Here is an 18989-nt window from a genome sequence, read left to right on the forward strand (position 1 = left end):
TTTCCCACTGTTCAATCGACCAATGTTTACGCTCCTTACACCAAGCGAGGAGTAGTTTGGCATTTACCGGCGTGATGTGTGGCTTATGAGCAGCTGCTCGACCATGAAATACAAGTTTTCTCACCTCCCGCAAAACTGTGATAGTACTTGCAGTAGATCTTGATGCAGTTTGGAAATCCTGTGTGATGGCCTGGATAGATGTCAGCCTATTACACGTTACGACACTCTTCATCTGTCGGCGGTTACTGGTCAGCCAACAGAAGAGGTCGGGCTGTACGCTTTTGTGCTGTACGTGTCCCTTCACGTTTCCACTTCACTGTCACATCGGAAAAGGTGGACCTAGGGATGTTTAGGAGTGTGAAAATCTCGCGTACAGACGTATGACACAAGTGACACCCAATCACCTGAACACTTTCGAAGTCTGTGAGTTTCGCGCAGCGCCCCGTTCTACTCTCTCACGATGTCTAATGACTACTGAGGTCGTTGATATGGAGTACCTGGCAGTAGGTGGCAGCAAAATGCACCTAATAAGAAGAGCGTATGTTTTTAGGGGTGTCCTGATACCTTTGATCACATAGTGTACATATACGCTGCACCAACACATTCGATCGGAAACTTTTTGATCGCCCCTTATAGATAGCTAGTGGAAGCAATTTTCAAATTAAGAGTAGGACTTTTTGAGGACAATAATTCGTCATATCTGACATGCCAGGTGTAAATATGGACCAGTAATTAAAATAAACCAGTTGCACTAATGTGGGACATGGCGCACGTTGACGCCCAGTTACGAAGCTCTTACCAATTTCAATTTCCCCTTTCCCTCTACCAGAATTTCGTACATTAAATATCTAAGAAATGAGGGGAAAAACGGTATAAATATACTATTGATAAAGATAGAACAAGTATGAAATAATATGGATATGTGTAAACAGAAGATTGAGAAGAGTTCCTACACATAGAACCATGTACGATCAAGGAGGAGATCGTGCCATGTGTGTCCCTGAAAGAATTACAACATTCAGTTTGCAAAAATCTCCAGGTCCCACTGAGCCCATAAAAATGTGACAGAAGATATCCAAAAAGTAATCCAACGTATCTTCATCAAGTGTTTGATAAAACATGAAACCGCCCCCTCCCCAGCAGAGTGGAGTAAGGCATACTTGACACCATTTCATAAGAAAGGATCAACGAAAAGATTGTGACAGTTATCACAATCGCGTCACTGAAAGGCTGTATGGTAGAATTATAAAAAAACGTATGAAGAATGAAATTATAGTAGGAGATTCACAGAGTGGCTTCACCATTAGCCAATCCTGTATAGATACTATGTTTGCTAAAAGTTAAATAACTGAAAAAAGAGCCAGGGGAAGAGACACGCACATGATTTTTATGCATTTACGGTAAATATTCTTTATCAGTACCTTGACGAGAGCATAATAAATAAGATGTATGTTGCAGCAATTCAAATAGTTTACGAGACATAGAGACAAGAATTAAAATAGGAAGGAAAACTCCCGAGTAGTACGACCAACCAAGAGCCTTACATAAGGGTGCTCTATAGGACCTACTCTATTTAGGTACCATCTGAACGAAATTCTTAGAGAGTGGAAGAAGAAGTGTGGAGAAATAGGCCTATAGACGGGAATTAGCTATCGAATTTACTACTCGCCGACGAACAAATAATATTGGTTGGAGATGACTGATGTAGAGTTCATGATGCAAAGAATCTGAGAAACATGCACTAAAGCAGGACTAAGTATAATGTTTTCCAAAACAAAATATCTCGTGATAGGAAGTAAACAGTATGTCTGTATCATAGCTAGAAACACTATTAAGGCGTGTCAGAGGTATAAATATCTGGAAGTTCCACTGTTAGATCAGGGTTCCAGTGAACATTAAATAAGGTAGAAGCCAACAGAAGCTGATCAAACCATCATTAAGCTGAATTCCATCGTATGGTCATATTGTTGATCAAACTTGGTCAGCGGAAACTTTTATAGACTCACTGCCTCAGCAATAGTAGTGGTGGAACATTTAAGGGGGAACTTGTAAATTTATTTCGCCCAAGTTTCGTGGATATGGTATAGTTTGAGGTCGAGATTTCATCTTACCAGCTATGTAATTGGAGACTCAAGTGTAGTAGAAACAAGGAATATGTGAAATTCTTCTATATACCTTATCCGAAAATTACCTTGAGCAATTAATCAGAGAAGCAGCTCGTGAAGGTAACATACTAAGTATGCCGGTGACAAGCAGAGCAGAACTTTTCGACTCAACGTGGAACAGACTGATGCCGTTAACATTGTTACTGAATATGGCTGTAAATACGAATACAAAGGGAGTTAGGAAGACATTCCTGCTTAATAAGAACGATAAGGAACATCTCAGATCACCTGAGTGGTTTACAAAAGAATGTCATCTCCACCACTGACAAAGCCGAATATCAATGATAAAGTTCAAGAGCACTTTACAATACACTTTAGATAAGTATGTAGCGATCAGATTTGTACGAGATTGAAAAGAGTCGTGGTTCGACAACCGTGTTACTAATCTGTCAAATTAGAGTAAGGAGGGCCATGTGAAGCATTGTACGAATTAGGAAGTAAAATTCTGTCTACCAACTTGACAGGAAATGTTAAGAAATTTTGGGCTTCTCTTAAACCAGACAACGGACCGAAGTCATCTGTCCAGAAAAGTGGTGACCATAATAGCACTGAAACGGAAGTCGACAGAGAAAAGGCCGAAATGCTAAACGTCTGTTCCCAAAACTGTTTTTCCACAGAGGAATATCGCACTGTATTTCCTCCCCTAAATTGTCGCACGAATGACAAATATCGAAATGAGTATGAGATAGAAAATCAACTGAACTCACACATCAGAGCAAACACTAATAGGCCTGACTGGACGAAAACCCGATTACACACAAAGTAAGCGGAAGAGCCCCTATTCTAACAGCAGTAAACCGAAGGTCTTTGGAGGAGCGAAGTGTTCCTAATGATTGGAAAAAGAAGCACAGAGCATTCCCGTTTTGTGGAAGGATCGTCGAAAAGACGCACAAAATTAAAGGCCTATGTCTCTGACGTCGCTCTATTGCAAAATTTTGTAATATGTTTTATGTTCGCGTATTGTGAAATTCCTGGAGACCGAAATTCTTCTATGTAAGAAACTTGGCTTTCGGAAACAACAATCGTGTGAAACCCAACTCTATCTGTATGTCCACGAGACGCAGATACCTGTAGTCACAGGCCCCTGTCTAAATACTGTGCTCCTTGACTGCCTGAAGGCTATGGATACTGTTGCGCACTACCATCTAATTAACAAGATTAGAGAGTACTGAACATGAATGCAATTGTGGCTTGAAGAATTTCTAGCTAACAGAGCACAGAGTGTCACACTCAACGGAGAGAAGTCTACAGACGTAAAAGTAACTTCGGGCATAATCCACGGGAGTATTATAGGACCTACACTTTTCATAATGAGGCTTCTCGCGGATAATGGTGTATCCAGAGAAGTTACGAGAAAATTGTAGCGAAATGCAGAAGGACATTCTGGACGCTAGGTGCAGGGAGCGGCAATTGACCGTCGATGTAAACCAGGGTAACATTACGTGTACATGTACAGAAAGACCTTTTGTTGCATGACTACGTGATTGCAGGACAATCACTGGACGAAATTACGTCCAGAAGTATATAGGAGTATGCGCATGGAGTGATTTAAAATGGAGCGAGTATATGAAACCAAACGCAGGCATGACATACCAGACAGATTCATTGAAAGTATCCTCAGTACATATAGACAATCAACAAAAGAAGCAGATTTCGAAATCTCTCGTTTGACCAATACTTGATTATTACTCGTCAGTCTCCGATTCGTACCAGGTGGGACTGATATACGACATAGAGAAGATCCAAAGAAGGGCAGTGCTTTTCGTCACAAGTTCGTTTAGTAAGCGCGAGATGATCAACAAACTCCAGTGGCAGACGCTTCTAGAAGTATTCTACATAACGGTGTGATTTACTGTTGAAGTTCCAAAGCGTACGTTTTTAGAACAGTGAACCAATGTATTACTTCCACCTAAGTATATCTTCCAGAAATACCATGAATATAAAATTAGAGAGATTGGAGCGCCCACATCGTTCATCCTATGTACTGTTCGCGACTGGAACAGGAAAAGGGGGAGGTGAAATGGTTCAAATGGCTCTGAGCACTATGCGACTTAACTTCTGAGGTCGTCAGTCGCCCAGAACTTAGAACTAATTAAACCAAACTAACCTAAGGACATCACACACATCCATGCCAGAGGCAGGATTCGAACCTGCGACCGTAGCTGTTTTCTCGGCTCCACACTATAGCGCCTAGAACCGCACGGCCACTCCGGCCGGCAGGGGAGGTGAGGCTGGTACAAAAAGTACTGTGCGCCAAACGTCTTAAGATGGGTTGGGTTGTTTGGGGGAAGAGACCAAACTGCGAGATCATCGGTCTCATCGGATTAAGAAAGGACTGGGAAGGAAGTCGGCCGTGCCCTTTCAAAGAAACCATCCCGGCATTTGCCTGGAGCGATTTAGGGAAATCACGGAAAACCTAAATCAGGACGGACGGACGCGGGATTGAATCGTCGTCCTCCCGAATGCGAGTCCATTGTCTTAAGTCGGCTTGTGGAGTATAGATGTAGATGTAGATAAGATTGAGAGGTTTTGGATACAAGGTTGCGAGAAACGCAACTGTAAATAAATCACAAAAAAATTTTCGTCTTATTCTAGTACACCTTTATCAACTCACACTAAGTGGTTATAAATTTTCGGAAAGCTCACTGATCTCGCACTGTGTGCTCTCGGGCTGGTCGTCCGAGGATATTAATTTCACGTGCAATGAAACAGACTCGTGATACATCAGAGCAAGTTACGAGAGAGATGTGACTGAAATGTGATCGTAGGGACTGACAATCGTGGATATCCTGTCAGAATTCGCATGAATTAAATAAGCCCACGTTCGTTGTTAGCGATCTTATTGCCAAGTGGAAATGTGGGCAAAGAATGATCACAAAAAGACATTAAAAGGTAAGATCAGTGAACTACAATAACATTTCTGAAAATGGCAAGACGAGGGAAAAATGACCGAAATCAATCCCTCAACATTCTGGAGGAGCTGAGTTCAAAGCCCCGTCCAGCAGCACAGATTTTGTTTCTCCACGATTCGCCTAAATAACCTAAGCTGAAGGGTGAAACAATTCCTATGACAAAAATACAGGTAATATCCGCATCCTTGTCTAACCGTCGCCCATTCCCCATCGCTGGGGCGTTAGATACTAATCTTCGATTTCTTCCGAATAAATCCAAAATCTGAGGATATGTGGACCTTTTACCAGCAATAAACGATTATGACCGCAGAGTGTTGCATACAGATTAGTTCAAAATTTTCTTTGCGAGCTGCTGTTTGAGCTCGTTAAGACATGGTATATGTACGGTGGCAGATACGAAGTAATAATTGTACAGTATCAACCGGTTTCTCATTAATGTGTTCATAGATTCATGATATGTATAAACCTGGCATTCCTGAAGAACACAGCACCTGGCACGGCTGAGTTCTAGACCACCAAATAAACTGACAAAGGTGAAGCACACTGAAGACATGGTTGAATGTCAATGTTATCTTGTATAGGTACATACCATCAGAGGGCAAGAAAATGATTAGAACGGCAGTTCTCTGTGTCAGGTAGGATTGCCACCAGAGTATATGAGTGTTGTTCCTGTTTAGTGTTGTAGGGTATATCAGGGGCGTGAGCAGCGTCATATGTTGAGTGGTCATTGTGAAGGACACGTAGATGCCACGTAGTCTTGTCAGCACCTGGCAGTTGGAAAGGGGTACTGTTGTGGGTCTTCGTTTGGACGGTTAGTCGAATCGTGCAATATTGACAGTGGACCGATGCTGGTCTATGTCGGAACGCTTTGGCAGGCATTCTCATCGTCAGAGGTCTTCTCGACCACGACTGACTGCCTCAAGGGAGCATGGCTATATTGTACATCAAGTGCAACTTAAGCCCTTCACGTCTGTGTGTGCCATCCGAGATAAAGTAATGGGTTCCCTGCAACATTCTGTATCATCCCGCAACAGTAGTCGGAGACTAGCAGTTTTTGGACGAGGTAGTACCGTCCAATGCATAGGTTGAAATTCACAACACAAACGAGCGCATCTGGAAGGAACTCGTGACTAGGATACGTGGACTGTTGATGAATGGCGTGCTGTGTCCATCGAGTAATACTAATTCAACACTACCCTGGATGACCGTCGTCGGCGTGTATGGCTGTCACCTGTGGAGCGTTCTCACTCTTCCAGTGTTTTGGAGATGCACTGCGGCGTTATTCCTGACATCAATGTGTGTAGATAGATCTGCGTCTGTTGCTAGTGAATACCAAACCTCAACTCTAAAGAATATCTACGGTGGATCCCGGCCAGAATTGGCCCACAGCAATGCATCTTATTGTTAACACTGGGATGAACCGAAATGCGCCTACAAATTGTTTCAACTCCCGCTTAGAGCTGATTTCAAGCAGACGTTCATGCTCTGGTAACGTAGAAAGGTAGGAAGTGTATCACTTTCACCCTTTCCTTTAATTCTGGTCTGAGTTAACTGAACGCGCTTTTTGTCGGCCAAGAAAATAGTTGATCTTGGCTGAGTGCAGAAGTGTTATAGATATTTCCAGAATTAGCGGTAACGTAGGTTAGTCAGCGCTAAAGTCAGAAATTGGATTCATTTATAATTTTGGAGTAGCTGAATTGCAGTTGAGTTCACTGGCAAAATAATCCTCGAGGCGTTTATTTTATTTTTGTTTGGAATTTCGACGGAAGGCATCGTAAATGAACAGCATTACTCAGTAAAACATCCTGACTTCTATACCGTTGACCAATATAAACTAATGTGGATTAAGTTAAAAAACAAGTACTGATGGTTTTACTCAATAGCTCGTTTTAATTTTACTTCTGGTAAAATCACTGATACGATAAGTTAAAGCCATAACTAAGTACCTGAGAATTTATTGCAGAAACTACTAATTTCTCATAATTATTTCACGCAGTTGGTAAATGACAGGCATACATGCTTAAAGCCGTTAGCAGTGTTAGGCTAAATTACGTGATTCCAAGCAATAATTTATCGAAATTACTGAACTATTATCAAAGCAGTCTCGACTGAAATAGTGTAACACAGAATTTTCTTCGGATTTTCTTTTTATATAATTCTTAATATACACAGAATAAATATTAATTTTAACTGGTTTGTTTCTATTTGGGCTCTATTCTGAGCTAGAGACCAACAATTAAATTGATTATATAAAAGAAAAGAGACTGACTAAGCTGACATTGCACCATGTCAGCAAAACTACGTTTTTAAAAATCCACTGTTATAGTTGTGGTCTTCAGTGCAGAGACTGGTTTGATGCAGCTGTACATGCCTAACCATATAGTAAAGCTGCATGCCCTCGGGAAAAATGTCGACTGTAGTTTCCCCTTGCTCTGAGCTGTTTGCAGTACTAGCACAGCAAGGCCGTCTTGGTCGATGTTACAAGGCCGGAACAGTCAATCATCCAGACTGTTTCCCCTCCAACAACTACTGAAAAAGAAGCGGTTAATGGCTAAGTGCTCGGAGAAATATAGAAAGAGCAATTTTTTTTATTTGTAATTTATTGTATGTACCTTGGCGTTGGTTTTTACAGAGCCTTACATATCCTACAATTTTGGCAAAAATAAATGAATTTACCACCTTACAGTTGAGGTCTGTGTGATGGGTATAGCAGGTGCGGGGAGAGGAAGGGGGAATAAGTTAGTCAGTTTGTGGCCGGAATTGAGATAATGGCGCCATTCCTCGCATAATGTTAAGTAACTTCTACTGATAGGTTGAAAAGGATAAAGAGACGGGTAGGCTAGTAATTGTGAAAGTTTGGTTGTACTTTGAAGTAATTAGGAGAGCCAGGCGGAAGGTTAAAAGATGTGTAAGTCATCCAGTCTATGACGGAGGGCAGTTCTGTCGTGATGCAAATGATGTGCAACCTAGCTTTTTGTTGTGAAGTTACGCGGTCAGTTTGTTCACAGGAGCTACTTTATTTTATGCTTTCTTAACTACGGTTTTGTATGCCGATTTTAATGTGTAGTTGGTGCATTTGAGGCTTAAACGAATCCAGAAGAAGTATCAAAGATCGGTTCGACGAAAAGAAAAAGAGAAGACAAAAGATTAGTCCAATGTCTATGTTAGTTAGAAAAAAATTAAGTAGCCACGAGACGGGTATCCCTTGCAACTATAGCTAAAATTGGGATTCTTCAATGTCACTCTGCGTATTTGTTGATCGAACAGTCCACGAGTATACTGCCGGTCTGGGCGCAATATTTCGGCGATCACACATGTCGCCATCGTCAGGTGTCTTGAATGGAGCTCCTGAAGACGCGCGGCCGACTTATATCCCTTCCCATCACAAGCCGTTCCCTCCGTGGTCCGCTCCAGAGAGCGCCCATCGGCAATCGTGGAGACGCTTGCGTCGGAGTGTGTGACAGCGTCGATGTAGTTGCTGTGTCCTCCCTCGTCGCCAGATCGTTGTTTGCTGAGCGTGTTCTCAGTCAGTACCAGTGCTGGTCCCCATGCCTTGCTGAGATTATAGCTGTGTTTCACTAACGATACTATCCCAGTCTACGCTAAAATCCTGTTACGTTCCTACTCCAGATAGTGCTGTGCGACTGCCGACTTGTTAGGTTCATTGTCGAGTGCAACGCTGGTGTTCTCGGCATCGATCTTCGATGGTGAGCACTATTCGTAATATATATGTCTTACCACACAGGCAGGGAATAAGATACCCCGGCCGTTCGCAAACCGAGGACACTTTTGACAATCCCCAATAATGCCCGTGTTTTATCGGGGGTCTAAAGTATGTTCTCGTTGACCGCCGGCTACGTGGCGCAGGCTACTAGGTCGCTCCACCGTGGCCACGGCGGTGTTGTCAGGAGATGCTGTTTATTCAAAACGTAGTAGGTGGACTAACTTCCTTGGTCTCGCACCGTCCAGTAACTCAAGTTGAATCTGCACTGAAGCGCCAACTGTTGTAGGCATTCGTACTCAAATACAGAGAGATGCAAACAGGTAGAAAAAGGCGCTGCTGTGCAGATAAGTGCCTGGTGCAGTTGTTAAATCGGTTACTGCTGCTACAATAGGAGGTTATCAAGATTTCAGTAAGTTTGAACGTGGTGTTATAGTCGGCGCACAAGCTATGGGACACAGCATCTCGACGTAGCGATAAAGTGGGGATATCCGCGTACGAGCACTTGACAAGTGTACCGTAAATATCAGGAATCCGGTAAAACATCAAATCCCCGTCATCGCTGCAGCCGGAAAAACATCCTGCAGAAACGGGACCAATAACGACTGAAGATAATCGTTCAATGTGACAGAAGTGCAACACTTATGCAAATTGCTGCAGATTTCAATGCTGGGCCATCAACAAGTGTCAGCGTGCGAACCATTCAACGAAATATCATCGGTATGGGGTTTCGGAGCCGATTGCCCACTCTTGTACCCTTAATGAATGCGCGACAAAAAACCTCGCCTGAGCCCGTCAACACCGACATCGGACTATTGGTGAGTGGTAACATGTTGCCAGTCCGAGAAGTCTCGTTTCAAATTGTATCGAGCGCATGGACGTGTATGGGTCTGGAGACATCCTCATGAATCCATGGATCCTGCTTGTCAGCTGGTGGAGGCTCTGTAATGGTGTGGGGCGTGTTCAGTTGGAGTAATGTGTGACCCCTGATACGTCTACATATGACTCACAGGTGACACGTGCTTAAGCATCTTGTCTGATCACCTGAATCCATTCATGTCCATTGTGCATTCCGACGAAATTGGGAAATTCCAGCAGGATAATGCCATACTCCACACGTCCAGAACTGCTACTGAGTGGCTCCAGGAACACACTTCTGACCGCTGACCACCAAACTCCCCAAACATGAACATTACTGAGCATATGTGGGATGCCTAGCAACGTGGTGTTCAGAAGAGACCTCCACCCCCTTGTGCTCCTACGGATTTACGGACAACCCTGCAGGATTCACGACGACAATTCCCTCCAGCACTAGATCAGACATTGGTCGAGTCCACGCCACGTCATGTTGGTTGGTTGGTTGTTTGAGGTTTAAGGGGCCAAACAGCAAGGTCATCAGTCCCTTGTTTCAAATATGGTCCATTCCGCTAATGGGACATCTCGGGAAAGTCAGGACTACAAAATGGAAAAGCGTAAATGGCAGTAATGTTGTTAATGGTAAAAAACTAAGTGAGTGAAGTCAGCAAGAGAACGAACCCAACACTACGCTGAAGCAGCATAGACAGGACCACCTGTGACTTAAAAGGTGCAACCGCTAGAATGTAGAAATACGTATGGGAAAAGGAGACTAACCAATCCTAAAAAAGGGTAAAAACAGAGTAAAAAGGGAAGAATAGAGGATCTCGGTCAGGGAGGTGAATCGCGAATCTCCAAACACGGCTTACACTGGGAGACACCCAAACACTCATTGCCCTGCCCCAACACCAGAGAGATTAAAAACCTTAAAACTGAGAATAAAAACCACTTTCCTGGAGGAAACCGAGAACCAGAGAGACCATCCGGGAATCGTCAGCCAACATTAAAGGTAAAGTGTGGGGGAGTCTGCACTTAGCACGCAGAGCCAAAAGAAGGGGGCATTCAACCAAAATGTGGGCTACTGACTGGAAGGCTCGACAACCACAAAGTGGGGGTGGCTCATCACGCAAAAGGAAACCATGGGTCAGCCTGGTATGGCCAATGCGGAGACGACACAGTGTGGTCGAGTCCTTTCGGGAGAGGCGAAAGGAAGAACGCCACGGGCCTGGTGTCACCTTAGTCACACGAAGTTTATTAAACAGGGGAGTAGCCTCCCAAGAATTGGCCCATGACTGTGTGAAGTGGGATTTGATGTGAAGCCGTAAATCCGCTGCAGGAGGGGTTACAGAAAACGGGGGTAAGTGACTGCTCCCCCAGCCAAACGATCAGCGAGCTCATTACCCGGGATACCCACATGGCCAGGGACCCAAAGGAAGTCAATGGAACAAGCAGTACAGTGAATATCAGCGAGATGGTCATGGATGGCAGAGACCAAGGGATGGCGCGAAAAACACCGGTCAATAGCAAGAAGGTTACTCATCGAGTCTGTACATAACAAAACGCGGTTGTGTTGGGACTGTTTAATAAAGGTAAGGGCCTGGGAAATTGCCATCAATTCCACAGTAAACACCCCACATGTAGGTGGCAGCAGATGATTTTCCGTTTCAACAGAGGACGTGGAGGCATACCCCACATGATCAGCAGATTTAGAGCCATCAGTGTAAAAAACAACAGCTTCCCGAAACTCCCATAAAATTTGGCGGAAAAAGGAACACCACCGGGGGGATGGAATCTTTCGGACCTCGGCGGAGATCCATCCGAATTCGAGGCCGAGGAACTAACCAAGGGCGGGTGGAGGGGAGGGGAGGGAGCGAGGAAGACAGGACAAAGAAGGAAGCTGAAAATCACGGCAAAGAGACGCAAGGCGGAGCCCAACCAGTAAACCCGCCAGTGGGCGGGAGTCGGGTGGGCAACGTCCATGGTCTGGGAACAGGATAGAATAGGAAAGATGAGTAGGAGAGGAACGGATAGCGAGTGCATAAGACACCAGAAGCTGGGACCGCCGAACAGAAAGGGGGGGATCCCAGCTTCAACCAGGAGACTATCGACAGGGCTAGTAGGGAAGGCACCGGTGGCCAAACGGATACCACGATGGTGGACTGGATCCAGCACGTGCAGTGTGGAAGGAGCAGCTGAACCATAAACTTGACAACCATAGTCCAAGCGAGACAGAACTAGAGCACGATAAAGACGGAGTAGGAGGAAACGGTCCACACCCCAAAAGGAGTGGGCAAGGAAGCGAAGGACATTGACTTTACAGAAACATCCTACCTTCAGGAGTCTGATATGGGGCAGCCAAGTGAGCTTGTTGTCGAAAAGAAGACCCAGGAAACGAAACTGTGGGACCACAGGCAATCGTTGTGCATCGAGATAGAGCTCTGGATCAGGGTGGATCGTAGTACGGCGACAGAAGTGGACTACCCGCGATTTTGAAGGAGAGAATTGAAACCCGTGTGAGAGGGTCCATGCAGAGGCACGCCGTATAGCTCCCTGGAGCTGCCGTTCTGCAGATGCCATCGAGGAGGAACTAACCCAAATGCAGAAATCATCCACATACAGGGCAGGGGCGACCAAGGGACCGACAGAGGCCACAAGTCCATCGATAGCATTGAGGAAAAGGACACTCAAGACAGAAACCTGTGGGATGCCCGTCTCCTGGGTCCGTGGAGATCTAAAAACAGTACCAACTCGAACTCTGAATGACCGATGGAACAGGAACTGGCGGATAAAATTCGGGAGTGGGCCCCGAAGACCCCACTGATGAAGGGTTAGTAAGATGTGATGGCGCCAGGCCGTGTCATAGGCCTTGCGAAGGTCAAAAAACACTGCAACCAAATGGCGGTGCTGGGAAAAAGCCTGCCGAACTGCGGATTCTAAGCGAAGTAAATGATCGATTGGAGATCGTCCCTCTCGAGAGCCACACTGGTAAGGGGACAATAGATCCCGAGATTCGAGGACCCAATTGAACCGACGGGCTACCATCCGTTCAAGCAACTTACAACATTGGTCAAACTAATTGGCCGGTAGCTGTCAAGGGGGTTCTTACCAGGCTTAAGGACAGGAACCACGATGCTATCCCTCCACTGAGAAGGGAAGTCACCCTGGAGCCAGATACGGTTAAACATCCGAAGAAGATTTTGCCTTTGTGGAGCAGTGAGATGTTGAAGCAGTTGGTTATGAATGGAATCTGGGCCAGTGGCCGTATCATGAGAAGATAGAGCAGAAAGAAATTCCCATTCAGTAAAAGGTTCGTTGCAAGATTCTGACTCACAACGGGTGAAACAAAAGGTGGAAGCTTCAGCCCGCTGTTTTTGGTGAAGGAAAGCAGCTGGATAGGAGGCTAATGCTGATGCCACTGCAAAATGGTTCGCTAGATATTCTGCAAGAACTAATGGGTCCATACAAATGCCATCTGGGAGGTGAAGGCCTGGGAGGGTGGACTGCCGATGGCAACCTTGGAGAGAGCGAAGTGTAGCCCATACCCGTGACAGAGGGATGGTAGAACCAAGGGAAGAAACGAATCGTTCCCAACATATCTGCTTGCTCTGTTTGAGCAAATAACGGGCTTTAGCGCGAAGGCGTTTAAAGGTAGTAAGGCTGGCTACGGATGGGTGCCTCTTAAAGTGTTGCAAAGCTCGACGGCGATCACGGATGGCAGTGGCAATGGCCGTACTCCACCATGGGACTTGCCGGCGACGAAATGGCCCAGATGAGCGCAGGACAGCAAGGCTAGCAGCGCGAACAATCGCGTCAGACACGTCACGTAGGACGTCATCAATACAACCCGACAAAGAGGGAGAAAACACGACCTGTGCAGTGTATAGAGGCCAATCGGCACGTTGGAAAGACCAACGAGGTAAACTGTCCATCGGGGAGCGGGAAGGGAGCGAGATAATCAACAGAAAATGGTCACTATCACTAAGGTCGTCGTGTGGCGATCAGTGTAATGAAGGGAGTAGAGAGGGAGAAGAAAGAGAAAGCTTAATGGCAGAAAAGGTACCATGACCGGCACTGAAATGAGTAGGGGAGCCATCATTAAGAAGGCACAAGTCGTGGTCTGCAATAAATTGGTCTATAAGAAGACCTCGTCTAGATGGAAAGGCACTGCCCCACAAGGGATGATGAGCATTAAAATCCCCAAGGAAGAGGAAGTTGCTGAAGAAGGGCAGTTAAGGCAGCAGGTGTAAGAGTCCTGTCAGGAGGGAGATAAAGATTGCAAACTGACCGCAGAGTCTAAGTGGACCCTAACAGCAACCGCTTCCAATGTAGTTTGAAGAGGAATCCACGTGCTAGCAATGTCTGTACAGACCAACGTACAAACGCCACCAGAAGCCCGCAGGGGTCCGACCCAATTTCGACAGAAAACACGGAACCCACGGAGGGTCGGTGAGTGAGCATCAGTAAAATGAGATTCCTGGAGAACCACACAAGCTGCAGAGTAGGACGAAAGAAGGGATTTCAATTCCGGAAGGTTACAATAGTATCCATTACAATTCCATTGGAAAACCACAGAACGATGGTTTAAATGGGGGCTGAACACGCTAAAGCCAGTCATACCGCCGGTTCCCCACCCGTGACTGACAAGGAGGGGGCGACATCCATGAACGACAGGTCAGAAACCGGTTGTGAAGTCGGGGAAGGGACCTCCAGTGACACCACAGGCTCTTTGTCCCGGGACTTATGTTTCTTCTTCTTTTCAGGCTGAGAACGAGGAGGGCTGGAACAGAAAGAGACCGGGCGACCTGGGGGCCGACAGACCGCGGCCCTCGCGATCGCCGCGCAGCAGCAGACCTTTGGCCTGGAAGGCGCCCGGAAGGGGCATCCCAGGAGAAGCGCCCTTGACCGGCAGACGCCGAAGTGGGACACTTCTCCGGCTCGAGAGGGGAGCAGCGCCCAGAGAAGGTGGTGTGGGAGCTGCAGGGGAGGAGAGAGGTCCAGGATGGGCGAGGAGAAAGAGGCGACGAAGAGGCGAGGAAGAGGCGAGGAAGAGGCGAGGAAGAGGCGAGGAAGAGGCGAGGAAGAGGCGAGGAAGAGGGGAGGAAGAGGGGAGGAAGAGGGGAGGAAGAGGGGAGGAAGAGGGGAGGAAGAGGGGAGGGAGAGGGGAGGAAGAGGGGGGAAGAGGGGAGGAAGAGGGGAGGAAGAGGGGAGGAAGAGGGGAGAAATAGGGGAGAAAGAGGGGAGAAAGAGGGGAGAAAGAGGGGAGGAAGAGGGGAGGAAGAGGGGAGAAAGAGATGAGGGGAGAAAGAGGGGGGAAAGAAGGGAGAAAGAGGGGAGAATGAGGGGAGAAAGAGGGGAGAAAGAGGGGAGAAAGAGGGGAGGAAGGGGGGAGGAAGGGGGGAGGAAGGGGGGAAGATGTAACCAAGGCATAGCTAGATGTCATTGACACAGGGTGAAGATGTGTATATTTCTTACAGGCCTCTTTGTAGGTTAAACGTTCGAGGGACTTCTGTACCTTCTTATATACTGGGCAATCTGGTGAACGTGGAGAATGACTACCATGACAATTCACACACACAGGAGGGGGAACACAGGGACTCCCCTCATGGAGTGGACGTCCTGTCACCACAGAGAGGGGCCTGTGAACAGCGGGAAGACATGTGTCCAAAACCCAAACACTTAAAACACCTCATAGGAGGTGGGATGTATGGCTTCACATCACATCGATAAACAGTAATCTTAACTTTCTCAGGAAGGGTATCCCCTTCAAAAGCCAGGATAAAGGCACCAGTATCAATGCGATTGTTTTAGGACCCTTCTGAACACGCCGAACAAAGTGAACACCCCGCCTTCCGAGATTGTCCCGAAGTTCCTCATCAGTTTGAAGGATGAGGTCCCTGTGAAAAATTACACCTTGTACCATATTTAGAGACTGGTGGGGTAGAAGAAAAGGTTACAGAAGAATATGTGCTTGGGACGAGGAATGAAAGAGGAGAAAGACTAATTTAGAGTTCTGTAACAAGTTTCAGCTAGTAATAGCGAATACCCTGTTCAAGAATCACAAGAGGAGGAGGTATACTTGGAAAAGGCCGGGAGATACGGGAAGATTTCAATTAGATTACATCATGGTCAGAGATTCCGAAATCTGATACTGGATTGTAAGGCATACCCAGGAGCAGGTATAGACTCAGATCACAATATAATAGTGATGAAGAGTAGGCTGAACTTCAAGACATTAGTCAGGAAGAATCAATACACAAAGAAGTGGGATACGGAAGTACTAAGGAATGACGAGATACGTTTGAAGTTCTCTAACGCTATGGATACAGCAATAAGGAATAGCGCAGTAGGCAGTACAGTTGAAGAGGAATGGACATCTCTAAAAAGGGCCATCACAGAATTTGGGAAGGAAAACATAGGTACAAAGAAGGTAGCTGCGAAGAAACCATGGGTAACAGAAGAAATACTCCAGTTGATTGATGAAAGGAGGAAGTACAAACATGTTCCGGGAAAATCAGGAATACAGAAATACAAGTCGCTGAGGAATGAAATAAATAGGAAGTGCAGGGTAGCTAAGACGAAATGGCTGCAGCAAAAATGTGAAGACATCGAAAAGATATGATTGTCGGAAGGACAGACTCAGCATACAGGAAAGTCAAAACAACCTTTGGTGACATTAAAAGCAACGGTGGTAACGTTAAGAGTGCAACGGGAATTCCACTGTTAAATGCGGAGGAGAGAGCAGATAGGTGGAAAGAATACATTGAAAGCCTCTATGAGGGTGAAGATTTGTCTGATGTGATAGAAGAAACAGGAGTCGATTTAGAAGAGATAGGGGATCCAGTATTAGAATCGTAATTTAAAAGCTTTGAAGGACTTACGGTCAAATAAGGCAGAAGGGATAGATAACATTACATCAGAATTTCTAAAATCGTTGGGGGAAGTGGCAACAAAACGACTATTCACGTTGGTGTGTAGAATATATGAGTCTGGTGACATACCATCTGACTTTCGGAAAAGCATCATCCACACAATTCCGAAGACGGCAAGAGCTGGCAAGTGAGAGAATTATCGCACAATCAGCTTAACAGCTCATGCATCGAAGCTGCTTACAAGAATAATATACAAAAGAATGGAAAAGAAAATTGAGAATGCGCTAGGTGACGATCAGTTTGGCTTTAGGGAAAGTAAAGGGACGAGAGAGGCAATTCTGACGTTACTGCTAATAATGGAAGCAAGGCTAAAGAAAAATCAAGACACTTTCATAGGATTTGTCGACCTGGAACAACGAGATTCTGAAAAAAGTAGGGGTAAGCTATAGGGACAGACGGGTCATATACAATATGTACAACAACTAAGAGGGAATAATAAGAGTGGACGTTCAAGAACGAAGTGCTCGTATTAAGAAGGGTGTAAGACAAGGTTGTAGCCTTTCGCCCCTACCCTTCAATCTGTACATCAAGGAAGCAATGATGGAAATAAAAGAAAGGTGCAGGAGTGGAATTAAAATACAAGGTGAAAGGATATCAATGATACGATTCGCTGATGACATTGCTATCCTGAGTGAAAATGAAGAATTAAATGATTTGCTGAACGGAATGAACAGTCTAATGAGGGCACATTATGGTTTGAGAGTAAATCGAAGAACGACGAAGGTAATGAGAAGTAGTAGAAATGAGAACAGCGAGAAACTTACCAGGATTGATGGTCACGAAGTCAGTGAAGTTAAGGAATTCTGCTACCTAGGCAGTAAAATAACCCATGACGGACGGAGCAAGGAGGACATCAAAAGCAGACTCGCTATGGCAATAAAGACATTTCTGGCCAAGAGAAGTCTACTAATATCAAATACCGGCCTTAATTTGAGGAAGAAATTTCTGAGGATGTACGTCTGGAGTACAGCATTGTATAGTAGTGAAACATGGACTGTGGGAAAACCGGAACAGAAGAGAATCGAAGCATTTGAGATGTGGTGCTATAGACGAATGTTGAAAATTAGGTGGACTGATAAGGTAAGGAATGAGGAGGTTCTACGCAGAATCGGAGAGGAAAGGAATATGTGGAAAACACTGATAAGGAGAAGGGACAGGATGATAGGACACCTGCTAAGACATGAGGGAATGACTTCCATGGTACTAGAGGGAGCTGTAGAGGGCAAAAACTGCAGAGGAAGATAGAGATTGTGCCAAGATGGGTACAGGCACGAAGGGCCGCAGATTGGGCAGCTGAAGCAGTTTTGATCAGCAACGAACCCGACCGCATCTTGCTCAGGGAGTCCACTTCGCCAAACTTTTCTTCAATGTGTTCCACAAAGAATAAAGGTTTGGTATTGGTGAAAGTATCTCCATCAGTCCTGGTGCAAAGAAGATAACGGGGGAAAGGTTTCGCCCCTAGCCGGCGGGCCTGACCCTGTTCCCAGGGGGTAGCCATGGAAGGGAAGGGGCAAGAGAAGCAGCACTTGAAGAATCAGTTCCACGCAGAGAGACGGCCACAGAAGAACAGCCAGAGTTCTGGACCCGTATGCATATGCTCCTCACGAGCGCCACCCAGCCACAGCAAGGCCGTCTGGCATGGCGGCCATTGCCGGGAGTTCTGATGCTCCAGGAGGACGAGCAACCACTCCAAGGCATGCATGAGGTGGTCACAGCTCAGGTATCAGAAGTGTGATCTCTTTGTGTTCAGGGGGCTCAACCAAAAGGGTACATAGCAACCCCACCACACGGGCTGGCTACCGTGCTGGCTATGCACCCTAGCATCAGACAACGACGTGAAAGAAAAGGTGGAATGTGCTAGGAGAGCGCACGTCGGAGACATTAGGTAAGGGGCTTTTCCCCAAATGGCTCACACTACAGAGGAGAAATTTTGTAATGGAGGTAAAACCCCAGAGGGGGACCAAGGAATAACAAAAGGAGGAGATGACTATGCAACAAAGCCAAATTGTAAAACCAACAGAAGCGGGAGGATAGCGGGGGCCAACATAAGCAATGACACGGGAGGGGGGGGGGGGAAGGAGCAACGAGAGGGGGGGAGGAAGCAACGAGGGGGGGGGGGGAAGGAGCAACGAGAGGGGGGGAAAGGAGCAACGAGAGGGGGGGAAAGGAGCAACGAGAGGGGGGGAAAGGAGCAACGAGAGGGGGGGGGAAGGAGCAACGAGAGGGGGGGAAAGGAGCAACGAGAGGGGGGGAAAGGAGCAACGAGAGGGGGGGGGAAGGAGCAACGAGAGGGGGGGGAAGGAGCAACGAGAGGGGGGGAAAGGAGCAATGAGAGGGGGGGAAAGGCTCAAGGAGGGGGGGAAAGGCTCAAGGAGGGGGGGGAAAGGCTCAAGGAGGGGGGGGGAAG

This window comes from Schistocerca serialis, chromosome 4, assembly GCF_023864345.2.
Source record: "Schistocerca serialis cubense isolate TAMUIC-IGC-003099 chromosome 4, iqSchSeri2.2, whole genome shotgun sequence".
NCBI lineage: Eukaryota > Metazoa > Arthropoda > Insecta > Orthoptera > Acrididae > Schistocerca > Schistocerca serialis.